Source organism: Mandrillus leucophaeus, unplaced genomic scaffold (assembly GCF_000951045.1).
Source record: "Mandrillus leucophaeus isolate KB7577 unplaced genomic scaffold, Mleu.le_1.0 Scaffold194, whole genome shotgun sequence".
Taxonomy (NCBI): Eukaryota; Metazoa; Chordata; class Mammalia; order Primates; family Cercopithecidae; genus Mandrillus; species Mandrillus leucophaeus.
In genome coordinates, this window is record NW_012101965.1 from 2,455,676 (window position 1) to 2,466,085 (window position 10,410).

The following is a 10,410-nucleotide window of genomic DNA, read 5'->3' on the forward strand; positions in this document are numbered from 1 at the left end:
AAGGATATATGGACAAATGGAAACACACCTTAGAACTTTTCAAATTGACTGACTGAGGGATTGATAAGCCAAAGAAGAATCAGTATGGTGTATTGATTGCAAGGATAGACTCTTGAAGCCGAGATGCTTGGTCTCTGTAGCTTTCTAGGTTTGTCACCTCAGGCAACTTAACCTCTTTGGTCTAAATTCCCTCATCAGTGGAATGAGGATAATAATTTTACATACCTCAGAGGGCTGCAGGAGATTTAAATGAATCAATATATTTGAAGCACTTAAAACAGTGCCTGACACAAAATAAGTGCTCAGTAAATAAAACAATAAAAACAGCAATAAAAACAGCACATATAAGAATGTTCATAGAAGCATCATTCATTTACTTAATATGCAAAAGAACACAAAGGCTTGGCATAAGGATGCTTTGAAAATGAACTACAATTTCACATGGTAACATGAATGAATCTCACATACATAATATTGAACAAAAAGATTGATTTCTAAAAGAACACAGAGAGCATAATTCCACTTGTATAAAATACACAAACATAGAAAACTAAACAGTATATTGTTTAGGGATACATATATATATGGTAAGACAAGGAAATGACTAAAAGTTTGAGATTGTGGCTCCCGCTTGGGAACCAAGGACAGAGGTCACATTGGAATTGGCAATGGTCTCCTTAAATGGTGGTGAAAACAAGAGTTTTCCTTTGGTTATTCCTCTTTAGACTGAGCATGTATAGTATACATGCCCTAATGTATATATATTTAATTAAGCAAAACAACAATGGAATCCCAAAGCCCCTGAATTTTAGTGTCATACTCATGGGTTCCATAATCAGTATTAGCTTTGTGACGTTGGTCAAGGCATTTGAAATTGTGAGAGCTGTCATACATTTTCCCTTGCAATTCAGAAACAAGTATATTAGTGGTCATATTCTGTTTATAAAAACTCTTAGTTTGCAAACTTTTTACTAAGTCTAAAATTCTGAACAGGAAAGAGCCATTGACAGATTAGCTTCTATGCAGAAGGGCATGAGCTTAAAACCTTAGCTTTACTGAGATCTGTCATTATTCAAAATAAACAAATACCTGAAGCCTGGTAGGAAATGAGGAGGACACATGATTCACACAAACTTCTGAAATGCAAGCACCTTTTTCTTACTCACAGGTAATAATGCATTAATAAGTAATAAGATCTCAGGAAGGCAAACAGGCTGTCCCACTGATAAAAATTACGTAGTGTAAACAAATCCCTTTTTTAAGAAGCAGCTAATAGTTTATCTCTGTTAGCTGATTTCAGCATGCAGGGAAAAAGGGCTAGGATTTCTCAAATGCTCTGCCTTTACAGTTCAGCTGATTGTTCCTTTCTGTAATAGTTTGCCTTGGTTACAATCGCTTAGTGACCATTAGCAAATAGAATGTGTTTGCTTTTCCTAAGGTCCATGTTTCCTGCCAGCTTGTAGCCACCAGCTTCCAAAATAAAATATTGTGAAATTACAGATTGAAACAACACCTTCACGTAGAAACATCTGTAGTCCAGGCATAATGAGGAACTTTAAATATTTAACCTCTGGGAGAAAAAAGAGTATAAACATATAAACAGAAGTATAGGTAAGACATTCATATAAACAGAATTATAGTTAAGTATAATTAAGGTGTTTCTTGGGTAGGCACAGTGGCTCATGCCTATAATTCTAGCACTTTGAGAGGCCTGAGGCGGGAGGATCACTTGAGCCCAGGAGTTCAAGACCAGCCTGGGCAACTAACAAGACCCTGTCTCTACTTAAAATTCAAAAACATTAACCTGATGTGGTGACAAGTGTCTGCGGTCCCAGCTACTCAAGAGGCCAAGGCAGCAGGATGGCTTGAGCCCAGGGGTCAAGGCTGCAGGGAGCCATGATGGTGCCATTGCATTCCAACCTGGGCAGCAAAGCAAGACCCTGTCAAGAAAAAAAAAAAGTCTCTTGTTAGCAACCCACATCAACTAAACCCTAGGCTCAAATACCAGGAGTGTTGTGTTCATTTTGAGCAACACCTTTAACAAGGGCTTCAGCCAACCAGGAAACAACTTTAAAAAGTCTCGAAGCCAAAACTTAAGGGGCAGTGCAGAGAGAAAGAATCCAAGACTTAGTGAACCCCTGATAACCATATGCAAAGGACTTTCTTGCAAATGAGGACATTAGATATATATGTCTGTTGCTTCAGAGAATAAAATTAGGACACACATTTGGGAGTCTGTGGAAGGCAGAGTTCAGTTCTGAGTAAGGAAGAGTCTTCTATAATTAAGTGGCAGTTCTGAGATACTGAGTTTCCTGTCACTAGAAAGGTTCAAGTACAGGCTGGTTACTGCTACAGCTTTTGTAGACAGATTCCTCCACAGGGCTGGGCGTTGGGATAAATGGTCTCTAAAGTCCCTTTCACTTCTCAATGCCTAATATGAAGTATGAAAAAACAATATTTGAAATCTGTTTTGTTTTTGTTTTTGTTTTTGTTTTTGAGACAGAGCCTCACTCTGTCACCCAGGCTGGAGTGCAGTGGCGCAATCTTGGCTCACTGCAACCTCCACCTCCCGGGTTCAAGCGATTCTCCTGCCTCAGCCTCCCAAGTAGCTGGGACTATAGGGGCACACCACCACGCCCGGGAAATTTTTTGTATTTTTAGTAGAGATGGGGTTTCACCGTGTTAGCCACGATAGTCTCAATCTCCTGACCTCATGATCCACCCACCTCGGCCTCCCAAAGTGCTGGGATTACAGGTGTGAGCCACTGCGCCTGCCCTGAAATCACTTTTCTTTCTTTTTTATTCCATGCAATTGACTAGCTTGCAACTCATTCTCTATTTTTCATATACTGCTATAAACTTGCCCTTTGTGTACAGTGAAGAGGAGCCAAGCAATACTCATCTGATATGATTTGACTGTGTCCCCATTCAAATCTCAACTTCAGTTGTATCTCCCAAAATTCCCATGTGTTGTGGAAGGGACCTGGGGGAAGTAATTGAATTATGGGGGCTGGTCTTTTCCATGCTATTCTTGTGATAGTGAATAAGTCTCTTGAGATCTGATGGGTTTATCAGGGGTTTCCACTTTCGCTTCCTTCTCATTTTTCTCTTGCCACCACCATGTAAAAAGTGTCTTTCGGCTCCTGCCATGATTCTGAGGCCTCCCCAGCCAATTGGAACTGTAAGTCCAATTAAACCTCTTTTTGTTCTAAGTTTTGGGTATGTCTTTATCAGCAGCATAAAAACAGACAAATATACCATCCTAGAATGGGACACACAGGAGCCCACAGGTTCCCCTCTGAGGACTCAGCACCAGACTGACACCTCTGAGTTCTCATCCTTACAAAACATGAGTTCCAGTCTAGAAGTGTCATCTTCCCCTCCCCCTTCTTCATGGCCACGATGCTTAAGCAAGTCCTTTTTACTTCCTTCTTTTCTCCTTAATGAAGTTTTTGGGTTGCCAGAAAAGGAAACACTGTACAAATGAGACTCAAAAGCTAACTTATTTCCGTAAATCTCTTTCTGACTCCTAGACCAGGACTGAACATTACTAGAAAAACTACGCATCAGACAGGTATAAATAAATGCTAGGTTTACACTTTTAAAACATTGTCTATTATCACGTTTCAATCCAAATAAATATTATCTGGCCTCAGAAAACCCCAGAGGCAATTATCATTAGAATGGAGTTTTCTTTGCTGGAAGTATCAAAATATGTTCTCAAATATAACTTAGCCAATATCTCATTTCTTACTGCACTTAATTTCTCAGGTATGCCTAAATCTAAGAATTATATTATTGCACTTTTTTGATAAATAGAAAAAGTGAAAGTAAAATGAAAAGAGATAGGAGGGAAAGGAAATGTCTTCATATCCCCATCGCACAGTGTGCAGCACCCAGTGCAAAATTGTGATGAGCCAACAAGTGCATGGAAAGCGTGAGCAAAGACACTGAGGCATAGGAGTGTGTGCTGTACTTAGCTGGGAAAGACACGTGAATAACTCTAAAAATATTCGCATAGTCATACATCGCTTGACTTGTAGAATGTAAACTCCAGGAAGGCAGAGATTTTGTTTTTCACTGATATGTTCCCAGTACCTAAAGCAGTACTGATCATATAGTAGTTGCTGAATGAAATATTTGCTGATAGAATGTTTGAATAAAGGAATCTTTAAATTTATATTAATTAGTCCTCAAAAATAGACCCACACAATAGTTAACTGATCCTCGACAAAGGCCCAAAGGCAATTCAATGGAGAAAGGATTGAGCATTCAACAAATGGTACTAGAACAATTGGATAGATAATGCAAAAAAAAAAGAAGAAGAAGAAGAAGAATCTAGACAAAGACCTACCTTTCACAAAAATTAACTCAAAATAGATCATAGACTGAATGTGAAATTCAAAACTATAAAACTTCCAAAAGAAAAACATATAGCAGAAAATCGAAATGCTCTTGGGTTGGCAATGAGTTGTTAGTTACAATACCAAATACATAATCCAAAAAGGGGTTCTGGCCAAAGGAAGAGCAAGTGCTCAGTCTCTGAGATGCACATCCACTTGTACTTTGAACAGAAGGTCAGAAAGCAGGCAGCTGATCATAGAAAGGCAGGAGGAGCCTGGGAGAAGATCTGGGCAGGAGACAGACAGAGGCCAAATCACAGAAGCCTGATGGTTCCTGTAAGGAGTTTGAGTCACACTTCAATGGCAATGGGAAGCCACTAGAGAGTTTTAAGCAGGAAACTAATATGATTTGATACAATCAATAAATGTCTATTCAATCTGAATCTGAATGACCCTTTGATGGTGGATCAGTGGGCACCTTCAGCTTTAAAAGAGAGAATATGGAAGAAGAAAATGAGTTATTTTGTTTGGGAGGTGGGGTTGGTTTTATTTTTTATTTTCACTTGTTTTTGTTTTGCTGGGAGTTTGGAATAAAGTATTGAGTCTGGGGAATACTAACTTTAAGATATTTGCACTATCATCATGGGAAGATACCAAGGAATATATGGGAATACAAATCAAAAAATTGGGGAAAAAGAGCTTAAGGATGAATCATTCTCATAAATAGAATCAGAGGACAAACTAGCTAAGGGAGAGCATAGACTACAAAGAAGGGAAGTCAAGAACAGAATTATGCCTAGATTTGTGGGCATTTAAAGAGAAGGCAGAGGAAGGATGTTGAAACATAAGGGGAAATGGGGAAATTATAAAGGCCACTTTGGCCAAGCTCCATATAGTCTCTAGTAAAGGAATAGAAAACCCAAAATGAGAAATTTTCAGAGAGACTGTAACTAGAATGAAGGCTCAAGTCAGAGGAACTAATATGAAGAACTCAGTAGAGGCAATACTATCTTCTGTATCAGCAAAATCAGCTCCCATTGAAGGTGGCAGGTTATAGCCATGAGTAAAATCTCTGGTCAAAATGAAATTGGGTCCCAGAAAATTTATCTTATAAAAATAATTGAGCAAATGCACAAGAATATAAGACGTTCATTGCTGTATTTCCAATAGCAAACATTTTTCAGTAATTTGCATCTCCAACAATAATTAATTAAATTGATTTTATTACATCTGTATGGACAAATTCAGTAGCCATTAGAATAAAGGAAAGTGTTCATGCTTTATTTAGCAGAAAAATGTTTTTAAAATGGAAGGTATCACATTTTTATAAGTATGCATACATTTAACATATTCATATTTATAAATATGTACATATAAGTGCATAGTTTTTATTTCTGCTTACCTGCTTTCAGTTTTCATCATGAATATATATTACTTGTGACATTTTAAAAGTATTTTTAAAGGAAAAATGTGGAAATTCTATTAGGAGCACATTTACTCTGTTACTGGTACCACCCTCAGGATCAGAGAGGCCTCTAGGCTATTGTAAAGACCAAAGCCTCAAAGAAAAAGTAATTAGGATGGAATGGTGAGAATTCAATGAACAGTATCTTTCCAACAGTGCTATTAAGGACAGGCACAGCATATAAGCTCAGATGGGAACATTCAAAATGCATTTGAAATGAAGAAATGAAACCAGATGAGTACAGCTGAAGATGAATAATTTCATGAGATGTCTATCTAGCTGAAATTAAGGACCAATAAGACTAGTGTCGATAAGGAAAGCTCTTCAACCCAGTCACAGAAAAGGGAGCTCATACAACCTGTGAACCATTATGATTTAATTTTAATTGTTTAAAAGAACCAAAGGAAACTCGGTAGTTGCAAGTGGTGTGTGAATTTTTATAACATTTTAATACTGTTAGATAGGAAACAGATGCTCACTTATGGAAGCCGTTTTTGTTTGTATAGAATCCGAAATACAAATGTGCAATAGTATAAGCAAATGTTTCAACCTTCATGTTTGCCTTTTAAGTACTATTTGAGGCCCATGGTATGTAGAATAAAAATTATTAAAGTTTCAAAGTTTACAAGGATTTTATAAAGACCCTACATATCTGATGGGAAAGGGAGCTAGTAAACAAAGATTTCTGTGTCATATCTCTATTTTCAGGGGAAGAACGGAAGGCAATGCCTCCGAATTAAATTTTGGGACCCCCAGTAAAATTTCAGAAAAGCCCAGAATTGATCTCAGAATGCACAAACTCGACATGTCTTTGGCAGAGAAGGCTCCGAGATTTCAGTGCGTTCATTGCTCTCCACTAAGGAGCTGCTCAGGCCGCCCTTGCATCCACAGCAAAGGGGCTTCCCTCTGCTCTGCTCTGCTCTCGGGTTCGGAATCCGGAGCGAGTTTCCAGTGAGGGGCGCCCGCTGAGCGCGTGGGAAAGCATCGCGCGTGCCCTTCCCCGCGCGCGTCTGCGGATCAGCGCAGGCGAGGTGGGTGGGTAAGTGCAGGGGAGCGGGGCGGAGGGCGGCAAAGCACAGCAGTCAAGTCTTCCTTGAAATGCTGCAGGCAAAGCCAGACATTTACATCTAAAAATGGCTGGATCTGATCCCCACAGTCTTGCCAGGAAAGTCTGTCATTTCTTCGTGACCCTCGGCTGAGGGCCAGGACCTGTTCTTAACAGGGAGCTTTACATTGGCAGCGGCCCCGCGTACGTTCGGAAACGGAGTAGGGTTACTCGCTGTGCCTGGTGCAGCCCCCTACACGTCCTCGGCCTGCCAGGCTGCAGGCCACATCTTTCCCAGGGTGGCTCTGAACTAACTGTGTCCCTTCATAGTCACCATGGCCCCTGGTTGGAGGCAGCAAGGCCAGGGAGAGGTGGTGAGAACCCCATCCCTCCAGACGGGCTCCTTCTGCATCTGCCTCCCCCTTACCAGGAGTCTTGGCCCCCCATACCAGATAAATGCTTCCAAAGTGACCTCCCCATGAAGAGGTGACTGAAATGGAAACAGCTCACCTCGGGTTCAGGTTTGCAGAAAATCACAGCTGCTTCAGGAAAATTCAAAAGAATTTTCACACACACAACCATGCTTCCTCCAGCCAAGGGACATAAATCTCCACCCAGAAGGCCCACTGTCCAGTTTAGTTTTAGTTCTAGCACCCATCCCTTGCAGCACCACGTTCATCTTAGTCAGAGATTTTGTAATGAGGACATCTGCTATTCAAGCTCACAAACGTGGCAATCTGATGTAATAACATATCTTTCATATGCAAGAAGGAACATTGTTGGGAGTGTTTTTGGAAGTTAGTTTTCCTGGTGCAATTTCATTATTTTGTTTTTCTCCCCCACTTCACAACCAACTGAGATTTTAAAGCTGAGAAAAACTCAAGACATATAAACCATGACTCACAGCTATTTGTAAAAGATAAAATGCTTCTATTTCTCAGGCTTTAGCTTTGAAAATTAAATATTCAAATAAAAAATAACATTACTCCAATAGATGTCAGTGATAAAAATCATGAAAACAGTTTCTGAAAAGCTTCATAACACATCAAGACGGTTCTTTCCCCCTGTCCAATTCTGACCTAATTCTGAGCTTTTCTTTTTAAGTGCGTCATGACTTAATTGTGTACAAGTTGCCTCTCAAGCTTTTTTTCCAGGCGAAGCCCCAGAGGAATCTTCTAGGGGTCTAAAAGGTTTCAGGGGACATTTTATTCCCCAAGGTCAGCCGAATGAGGCCGCCTTTTCTTCAGGGTATGACAGTCTTTTTCTGGACCTGTCAGCATGCAGAGTGCCTGTGGGGACAGAGGGCTGCTCTGGTGCCCTGAGGTGCCACTGCTTGCCTCTCTCAACACCCCAGAGCCAGTCAGGAAGCTAATTGGTGTCTGCTACTCTCAAAGCAGCTGAAAACCTGAAGAGATGGAAAGGTTGCTTGTCAGGGTCTTAAGATCTGATTCAATAAGACAACAACGTCGACTTTTCAGTTCTCCTAAGAAAAATTTTTTTTGAAAGAGAAATATGTCTACAGCCAACCGTTATCTGCTCAAGGACCAAAGACATCTATAAATTTCCTCAGTTTTATCTTACACCCTAAAGGGAGATGACTAGAAAAGGTCAAGATGATCTAAATTGGTTTCTATAAATCCAATAAAGATGTTGTCACTAAGCATCTACTGTATTGGGGCACTGGGGACGTAAGGATAAATGTTGGGTGTCCTGCCCTCAAGGAACTTACAAAACCTCCTCCGTAAAACAGTCATTTAAGACGAGGTGTTTTCTTTGCCAGCAGAGAAAGTCGCTACTAAATGGATTTCATACTTCTCTGACCTTTTGTCAGTGATTCCCAAGTCTTCATTTAAAATGTCAGCTGTAATGAGGTGATGCCCTCCGGAGAGACTGGAGCCTCTAACTCTTTCTTCACAAAAGCCAAAAATCAGAGTGACATCCTGGACTCTTTTTTTTCCCTTGCCCTTCACCTCAATCCATCATCCTGCAGTGCAAATTCTACCTCCATCATCGTTCAGTCTTACACATTTCTGCATCCCCACTACCCCGATCTTAATTTGGGGTTTCAGATGTCTTACCTGAAATACTTGAAATGCATTTTAGCTTATCTTCTGATTTACGCCCGAATCAGGCACTTAATCGTTCTCCACATTATATTGTAATTGCCTTTTTATTTGTCAACCTTTCTGCTAGATTAGAAGCCCCTAAGGGCAGACACTGAGTTCTTAATCTCTGTATTCTGTGCACCTAGCACAGTCATAGGCTAATAGTTGGCATTCAGCCCATGCTAATTAAATGTATGTAAGAAAGGTGCATTAAGAAAAGTACATGGATGCACGTATGCACTGAATATCTCCAAACTGGTTTGACAGTTCCTCCTTTCCCGTTTCCTCCCTGATGTCAATAATCACTCTCTATATTTTAGCAGCACCCTGCTACCCTAGTAAATTGTTGGTTTTAATCTGCTGTGGATGGCAAACTGGATAATCAAAGTTATTTAGACAGTGAATAGTAAGGGTGAATAGGTTCTGACTGAGTCCCTCTTCTACAACTAAAACAAATGAGCTTCAGTGAACTGATTTTGTGAAAACTGTTTCAGTGCCTCAGGGAATTTAGTTCCGTTGCTGTATTCCAGATAGCAGGAGTTGCCCTTAAGTCCTACTTCTAGGTAACTGAGGTGTTACTATATAAAATATTTTACTATTCAATGATTTTAATTTCTACTTTTATTTCAACAGGAATCTTTCAAATTTGCTTCCAAAAGTGTACAGCAAGGGTCTTGCTTTCACTGCTTTTTAATGATAAATATGATTTCTTACCAAAAACATGTTCTTAAAATTTGTCTTTGTAGAAAATATGAATATTTCTATTTTTATTTATATTTTTGCTGCTTAACGTTTTTTTGAGGCATAATCTTGCTGGAGTACAGTGGTGCAATCTTGGCTCCCTACAACCTCTGCCTCTCAGGTTCAAGCGATTCTCATGCCTCAGCCTCCATAATAGTTGGGATTGCAAGTGCATGCTACCACACCCGGCACTAATTCTTTTGCATTTTTAGAAGAGACAGGGTTTCACCATGTTGGCCAAGCTGGTCTCAAACTCCCGACCTCAGGTGATCTGCCCACTTCGAGCTCCCAAAGTGCTGCTGTTTAACTTTTTTGAAGCACGGTTTAATGTTAAGTGAGACAGGATGTCAAAAATCCATGCTAAAATGAGTTTAGAGTGCCCTTAACTAAAAACCTACGAGCATTTGCATTATGCTGTTGAAAATCTCCCCCAGTCCTGTTCTTAATGGGTTCTTTGTCAATGGAAAGCTGAGCAAGACAGCCCTGAGATACTTCTGAGGCCAGGGCATTGGTTTCTGCTGTTTAAGCTGTGACTGGTTATATTTCTCTTTTGGAGTGAAGCTGTTAAACACCTTGTAAAAGGAAGTGGAGCATCGAAGCCAGACAATCCTCTGTGAAAGCATCGTAAGTGCCTCAGTTGAAAGTACAAGTCCAGTCCATGCCATCTCCTCTGAAACTGCCTTCCACCTGAGCCCCAGCAAGTGTGGGCCT

At 40.2% G+C, this 10,410-nt stretch overlaps 1 long non-coding RNA gene across 1 annotated transcript in view; it reads left to right on the forward strand.

The window, feature by feature from the left end:
• Positions 1-3,110: 3,110 nt before the first annotated feature.
• The window catches only part of LOC105538548, an 11,290-nt gene continuing 3,990 nt past the window's right edge, over positions 3,111-10,410 (forward strand). The window contains exons 1-2 of the long non-coding RNA XR_001005926.1: positions 3,111-3,181; positions 6,517-6,839. This is a non-coding gene — a long non-coding RNA (uncharacterized LOC105538548). The remainder of the gene's footprint in view (positions 3,182-6,516; positions 6,840-10,410) is intronic.